We start from the raw sequence: 8,516 nt of genomic DNA on the forward strand, positions 1-8,516 counted from the left end.
CTTTACCATCACCGCCCTTGGACCACGATCGGTGGGTTTCCCGACTCTGTGAGCCCGCTCCATCTCAATTTCATGATGAATCTGCAGATTGTTCTTAAGAATCTCCTTAACTTTGCCCTCCGCATCCATCCAGCTTTCTCCAGCTGTCTCCTTGATTCCCGCAAAGATCAAGTTTTTTTTTGCTTGGATTGTTCTTCCAAGTATTCCACTTTATCCGACATGACTCTTAAGCTCTCACAGGTTTTGTAGACGTCCTCCCTTGTATCTTTGATTTGTGTTGTCTGTTCACAGTAACTTTAATCACATCGACCTCTCGCTGGGTAAACTGCAGACTCGTTTTTATCTCCTGTATCTCTCTGGTCATGTCGTCGAATCTCTTGTTGTTCGTCTCCATAAGTATTTGCACAAATCCTTTGAAACTTTCGTTCAGCTGATTCAGCAGCCAGACCACTCAAGGGGAAACAGTTGGCTCACTCAGTGAAACACTAGATAGAAAGGGAATTTTAGAGCAGGCAGTTGGAGATTGCAAGATTGTTGGAGTGAAACTGCAAGGCGTTGAGGTTTTAGGCCTGCTTGACACTGGTAGCCAGGTCAGTACAATCTCTGAGAGTTTCTTCAGGAAGCACCTGTCAGTGAATGATGAAAACATTCATCCTGCATTTGAGTGGTTAAAGATCACCACAGCTAATGGGTTAGACATACCTTATGTAGAGCTTGAAGTAGAGGCCATGGGTCTGACGATCCCAGAACGAGGATTTCTCATAGTCAAAGATTCTGCTCACTTGTCCGCAATGCCCCGTCTCATAGGGATGAACATTATCAAAAAATGCAACAAGCTAGTGCACACTGAATTTGACACTACACTTCAGAGTAAACTTGACTCAGACTGGAGGGAGGCCTTTCATCATCTGCAGACAGTAAAGGTGGCAGACAAGCTCTCTTTTGCTAGAGTTGCTGGAAAGGAGGTGGTCCATGTGCCAGCCTCATCAGCTGCTACAGTCATGGCCAGGGGACTCAAGACTGTGGGGAAGAAGGGTCCTTCACTGCTGCTAGAGCCTGTAAGTGCACAGTTACCCGGAGGTCTGGTTGTTGTCCCCACCTTAGTAACTTCCGAGAGTCACCTTTTCCCAGTCCAAATCATGAACCTGTCGGATGAAGACATCTGGCTCAAGCCAAGAACTAGGCTAGGGGTTTTGTCTCATTTAGACAGTGTAAGGAGTGATGAGCTCTGTGAAGTACAGTTCCAGAGAATTGCAGCAGACACAGATCAAGTGAGCATCACCCAGCATCCGGATCCACCGATCAATGTACAGTTCATCCTAGAAAAGCTTAATGTAGGTGGTACCTCAGAGCAGCAAGCTCAGCTGGCCTTATTGCTGGAGAAGTAGTCTTTTGTGTTTGCCACTGAAGATGAGGATTTGGGTTACACTGACAAAGTGCAACATGAGATACATCTAACAGACGACATTCCCGTGACCCAGCCGTACAGACGAATCCCACCCACACAGTACAGTGAAGTCAGGGAACACATTGGTAAGCTGTTAAAAAAAGGGGTCATCAAAGAAAGCTCCAGCCCCTATGCTTCACCAATAGTGCCGATGAGGAAGGTCGATGGTAGTCTGAGGCTGTGTTGATTTCAGAAAACTCAATGCAAAGACAAGACAGGATGCTTTCCCTCTTCCCCGGATTGAAGAGAGTGCTGATGCACTGAGAGGAGCCAAATTCTTCTCCACAGTAGATCTAGCAAGTGCACAGCATGTGGCAAGGAATCCAGGCAGTCACAAACTACAGGAACAAATCAACAATCACAGCTTCCCAGACAGCCTTAATACTTTCTATACTAGGTTTGACAGGCTGAACACAGACACCCCCTCAAAATCCCCCGTGACCCGGGAGACACTGCTTTTCAGGTGACACAAATGCATTGTGGTCCCTTCTTTATTTTACATTGGACTTAGCTTGAGAGTGGAGCGCCGTGATTTTTTTGGACTTAAGTAATTATGCTGAAATATTGTTGGATTCTGTTGTGTCAAAACTTTAAAGAGGTCATTTATAAGAATTCTAACAAGATGATGCATTATAGATGCCGATGGTGCTGGCAGCGGTGTGTCTGACATAGAGCGGGCAAGCTTTTGGTGGAATGCAAGTGTCTGTATGTATATGAATGTGGTATTTTACAGATTTTTGGTTACTGTTTGGTTATTTGGTTTTTACAAATTATTTTGCTTTGTTTGTGTGTACGTCCATAGCCCACTGCCGTATTTTGTTACCCCTTTTTTTGTTACTCCGTATTTTGTTTTCATGTCCAAATAAACAGTGACCTGCTGGACATTGAAGCTGCAAGGACCCCAGTTATTGTGTCCCGTGCGGCAACCATTTTACCCGGGCTACAAGTATTTTCCCAGTGAACTTCAAACATCGCACTTAGTAATTCACATGGTGAAGTTGGATACGTCATTACGCTTGGTGAGGTAGTGAGGGGTTATAACATATTAAAACGCAGTTTATATTCAGGCCTGTTTCCATTACTTGGTAGAGAATGTCCTGCTATTATTCAGGTCCCCCAAGAGAACACTGTTAATGAGATGATCTTACAAACATACCTTGTGGAACATTTCTCTATTATTATTGCGCATGTCTAGTAAGGGGTTATTGCACATATATTCTCACATTTTCGTATTTGTCATCAGTCTTACTGCGTTAGGGAAAAAGCTGTTAAGTCTAGTTCTGTGTGTAATGATGGAGTTGACAGACCTTGGTGTCCTGACTCCCACCTGTAACTGGATCTTGAACTTCCTGACTGAAAGACCACAGGTAGTTAGAATGGGAGGGCGGGTGTCTGCTGAGCTCACAATCAGCACAGGCTCACCACAGGGCTGCTGTCTCAGCCCCAAACTCTTCACCCTGTACACTCACAACTGTGTCTCTCCAACCAGGACAACACCATCATTAAATATGCTGATGACACCACCATCCTGGGCCTCATCATGGCGGTGGGGGGACGAGTCAGGTTACAGATGCTTGGTGAATGGCATTCTTGTTTATGGCGGAGAGAATGACCTCATCTTCAATATAAACAAGACAAAAGAAATAATAGTAGACTTCAGGAAGAACCCCTCCCCTCTGCTGCTTCTGACCATCAAAGGGACTGAGGTGGAGAGGGCTGACAGCTACAAGTTCCTGGGCCTGCTGGTGACATCTGACCTGAGCTGGTCACTGGACACACCTGCCACAGCGAAGAAAGCCCAGCAGTGGTTATACTTCAACAGGCAGCTCAAGAAAACTGGACTGAACCATCGCATCCACACTACTGGCATCACAGTCTGATATGATAACACCACACAGGCAGAGAGGAAGGCTCTTCAAAGGGTCATAAAGACTGCATAGAGGATCCCTGGGACTAAACTTCCTGCTATGGACACACTATACAGGCAGTGCTGTTGTGTAAGAGCAGAAAACATAATCAGAGATTCAAGCCACCCAGCTCACACTCTGCTCAGACACAAAAAGTGCACCTACAGCCTCAGGCACAGCAGAGTGGAAAGTATCATCACACACAGAACAAGACTTGACAACAGCTTTTTCCCTACCGCAGTAAGACTGATGGCAAATACAAAAATGTGAAAATCACCATTTTGCCTATTATCTTATTTTTGTATTCACCTTTTTATACTACGTTATTTTTATGTAACTTTATTTTCAGACTAGGTATTCTTTTTCTGGCTTTTAACTTATTACTTGACTCCAAGAGAGCCCTGCACAAGAATTCCTATATGCCTAGACTGTCTGTTTAAGCTTAAATAGCTAATAAAAATCTTGAATCTTGAAAAAGACCATCCAGACTGTTACCAGCAACAAGTCCAAAAGCCAGGGTCTGTCTTGGTCTGGGGTTGTGTCAGTGCCCTTGGCAAAGGTAACTTCCACCTCTGTGATGACTCCATTAATGCTGAAAAATACAGAGAGATGTTGGAGCAACATATGCTGCCTTCAAGACGTCTTTTCCAGGGACATGCATGTATATTTCAACAAGACAATGCCAAACCTCATACTGCCACATTACCGAGGCCTGTCTGTGGAGATAAAGGTGTGAGTGCTGGACTGGCCTGCCTGCAGTTCTGGCCTGTCCCCAGTAGAGAATGTGTGGAGCATTTTGAAACACAAATTGTGTCAACGAAGACCCAGGACTGTTGTCAACCTTAAGACTTGTTTACAGGAAGAATGGGACAAAATGACACCTGACACACTTAAATACTTTGTGTCCTCAGTCCCTAAATGTCTTAAGTTTTGTGAAAAGGAGTGGCAACATCACACCGTGGTAAATGCTTCACTGTCCCAACTTTTTTTGGAATGCGTTGCAGCATCAGAATTGGAGTATTTATTTTGAACAAAGAATAAAACTAATGAGGTATCACATCAATAATGTGCTGCTGTGTTTTCAATGTAACACAGGACACAGATAATTTACACATCACTATTTTCTGTTTTAATTTGGGGTCGTATTTCCTATTCACACACAAAAACACTCACATTTATATACTGGAGTCATCACCGAGAACAACTAGGGTTTCAGTGTCTTGTTCAAGGACACTTCAACATGTGGACTAAAGAAGCCAGGAATACAACTGCCAGCCCTCCGGTTGGGGAAGGACCCACTCTACCTCCTCCACAGCCATCCCAGTTGAAGTTGGCCACATTTTCTGCTTTTCAGGGGGAAATATACTTTTCACTCCACTAGTTTAATTTGACAAATTAAGTAATATTTTTACACATATTAACATCTTGCATACATACATAGAAATGATGAGATGATAAAATATGATGCACTCCTATAGATTACACTGCCCAACAGTATAATTAAAGCCAGCTCCAACTTTACAACAGTAAAATGCTGAAAATGCTGTTTATACTGTAGCGGATCTGCTTTAGAGCTGACTGACCAGAATTTATGTTTTATTCTAGGCAGTTATTCATAATTACATTCAAATTACCAACCTTAAGCCTGAAGAGAGTTCTAAAACAGTGACTTCATCATCTTACAACAAGAACAACAAAGGAGAACTGGGTTTTATGGGATTTATTAAACTAAATATTGAACAATACATGAAATGGATACTGCAGTTCAAATGGAAAGTGATGATACAATAGAATGAGGAATGAAAACAGCTGATTAACTATTGGCCAGCTTGACTAATTAACCTTGTGAGTTTATCTTAATTGTTATAGTGAGATAGAAGTACAATTTCTGATCTATGATAAGGGAGTTATTAACTATAATGAGGAGAGTTTTGAATGATTAGATAATGGGATTCCGCTTAGTTTACTGTACAGCTTATATGACACCAGCCAGAATTTCAGTAAATAGATTAGGTCTTGCCTGTTGGATCCAAGTTAACTGGGAGATGATGGATTGCACAGTATGTAGCAAGGCTGTACATACGGGCCTCAAAGAGCACCGAGATACAGAGAAGGCAGAGGAGAAAGAGGAAGTTCCAGGGGAGGTTGGAAAGGGCAAAGGAATTATTATTAAAATGCTGTGGCAGAATGCTAAGAAAGGTGAAGCTTTTAGTAAGTAAAGATAATCATAAAATGATTTATGTGTGTTTTGTTTGAAATAATCAGTGAATGTATTAAATAAAATGTGAAATGGTTGTATTGAAAGGATGGGAAAAAGTGATTTTACATCTAACAGAGTGAAAAGTATAGAATCACACAAGAGGAAGCAGACACACATCCCTAAAATGAGGAACTGCAGGAGTGTGTGTATGTGACACAGAGCAGAGACACACACTATACTGAGGAAGTAACAAAAATGATGTTTAAGCACAAAAGTAAAGATTTGACTGATAATTGTTTGATCAATGTCTAATCAATGATAATCCATGTTTAGTCAAAGTAAAGTATTCAAAATATAAAGATTTATGTTTTATTTTAAGAAATTGATATAGTTTTGTGTGAAATCAGTGTGTAATTCTGATTGTTCTGTTATCAAAATTCCATCATTGCTTTTTATTTCAGTGAGAGGGAGTGTGAGTTTCTTGTATTTTTGTTATGTATTCAGATGGTTTGGTTTTCTAGAAAAGAAGAAGTAGAATCCAAGGCTGGATCACAGTGGGGCGGAGGCCGGTTACGGGCAGTGGGCTTGGACTGACAGTAAAAAATATGCAATACTTCAGAACAATATGATTCTGCACACCAAATAAGGTATCAACTGCAAACTGCGGCATCTGGTTGGATGAGAGGACAAAAATCACTGTCCGTTCCTCTTTTTGCCTCGGTTTTTATTGGGTTCTGGTCAGTCTTTTCATGGCTGCGGCCGGAGGCTCTGTCCGGTTGACCATCTGACTTCCAGGAGACCGAGGACTGCGGAGAGGCAGTCCGGGGAGAGGGCACCCCTCTAGGGGTGCTCCCCCTCAGGCATCGAGAGGAAGAAACATGCCAACAAGGGACTGAGCCCCTTTTCTGGGTGCTTGGACAGGTGTTCGGCCTGTCAGAGCAGGAGGAAGCATGCCGACATGGGATGATGAAACTGTGGCAGAGCCTCACAGTTCAGCAGAGAAACTGAGTTCGTGCTTCAAAGCTGATTAATGAAGAAATCATGAATTTGAACAAAAAGGCAAAATCCACCTGGCCTGGTGGGGAAAGGATGTCTTGCAAAAAAGACAGTTTTAGGCATTTTCATGTCTTTATGAAGATTTGGACCAAAAGGAGACTGTTTATAGACATTTTTCTGTCTTTTATGCTTTCCTTAATCACACAAGATTTGACCAAGAAAATCATTGTTTATCTGAATTTGTCCTATTTCTCTCTTTCAGAGTTTTGAGGACTGAACTGGATGAGCTCTGATATGTTTGTAAATTCTTTTCCCTTGTGAAAGCTTGAATCATTGCAAAAAGGAAAAAGAGGAACAAGTGATTGCCCCAATCGCCCGGAGCCAGCTGAGGATCAGTGACATGGACGTTTGACTTTTATTCAGATCAAGAGCTTAGCTTAACCATAATGATTTTAATCAGTATGATCATTTTAAATTTAGAATTAGTAGTTGTTGATTTATTTAGATTGGAAGCCAATTATTGATGATTTTAAGGTTTATATTTTATTGCTTGTTGCTTTGCTGTAGCTCTGTTAAGCTTCTATATAAAATTCCTGAAAAGGTTTAATACTCTCTGTGGTTATTGAGTCAAGTTTGATGTTATTGACATTCCTATGATTTTACCACTTTTAAGTGGTAATGGTTAAGACACATTTCTCAGTATGCCAACATTCTCAACAGTGTCTTAGAAAGTTAAAACAGGCAGTGGCAACCCAGCGGTGTTAACAAGCTGCCTGACTGGATACCTCACGGTGACAACACAAGGAGCACTTTTCTGATTGGGCTTGTTGCTCGGGTGTCATGCCATACAAACCGGCTGGCTGTCCGAAGGGAGGCGGTGTTTAGAAAGTTATATTAGAACAGGATTTTATTTAAAACATCCAGTTATTTACTTTTTACATAATATACACTATTCTTTAAATATCCTATCCTTAATAAAATCTTATGCCAACTAAATACTGTGCAAGACAAATATGGTCTTAGGTGTCCAGTGACACAGCTTTCATTGGTTATTTCAGACAAAATTTAACACTTCCTCAAAGAACCAGACTGGCTTATAAAGATTTCTCAGTACTGTAACATCTGAGGGGTTTAAGGGGGCAGCTGCCACAATAAACTGCAGGTTGTTATTTGGGAGGTTTTGGGGTCTTATGCTGAATTGATAACATGAAAGAGGGAGGTCTGCAGGGAACACTGTTCACAGGTTCATGGTAGTCAATTACTGAGTGAATATCTCAGTCATACAACCTCAAGCAGTGTTGGGAGCTTTAATATGTTTCAAATATGCCACCTTAGCATGAGAGGTTAAGCATTAAACCTTTGTCCAGGGGTTAGCATAGTGGCCCTCATACAGGTACCTTAGTAAAGTTTGGTTCTGGTCCTGTTGGAGTGCTGGAATAATCTGGAGTGGACTTTGTCCTAGATCCTCTTCATTGCCAACTGGTGGTAGCTGGGCCTGTTGAGGAGAGTTCTACGACTCACTCAGCAACTCTGGGTAGGTGTGCAGGCAGCTGTTAGGACTGCTCGAACACAACAGTGAGCAAGTCACAAAAATAGACGGACCCAGGTGGCTGACTTCGGTGCAGACAATGTAGTTTATTTACAGTGATGTATAAGTGACAAGAAATGAACAGTTGAATAATACAGGGACCGGGTGTCGAGCTTAGGAGTGTACACAGTCAATGATAGAGATGATGCAAAGAGGACCGGGCTGCGGACATTGGGACTCACTCCTGGGGCCTATTGCACAAAACTAGGATAAGGGATTAAGCCGGGATATCTTGGTGATCCTAGCTCAATTTATCCGTGATCCGGTTGCACTAAAGCTGGATTAGATGGCGGCAGGATGTTATGGTATAAATTACCATGGAGATTTATTCTGTGGAGCTAGCCTGCTCCAGACCAGGCTAAGTTCCAGGATTTATTT

Source organism: Monopterus albus, unplaced genomic scaffold (genome assembly GCF_001952655.1).
Source record: "Monopterus albus unplaced genomic scaffold, M_albus_1.0 scaffold499.1, whole genome shotgun sequence".
NCBI lineage: Eukaryota > Metazoa > Chordata > Actinopteri > Synbranchiformes > Synbranchidae > Monopterus > Monopterus albus.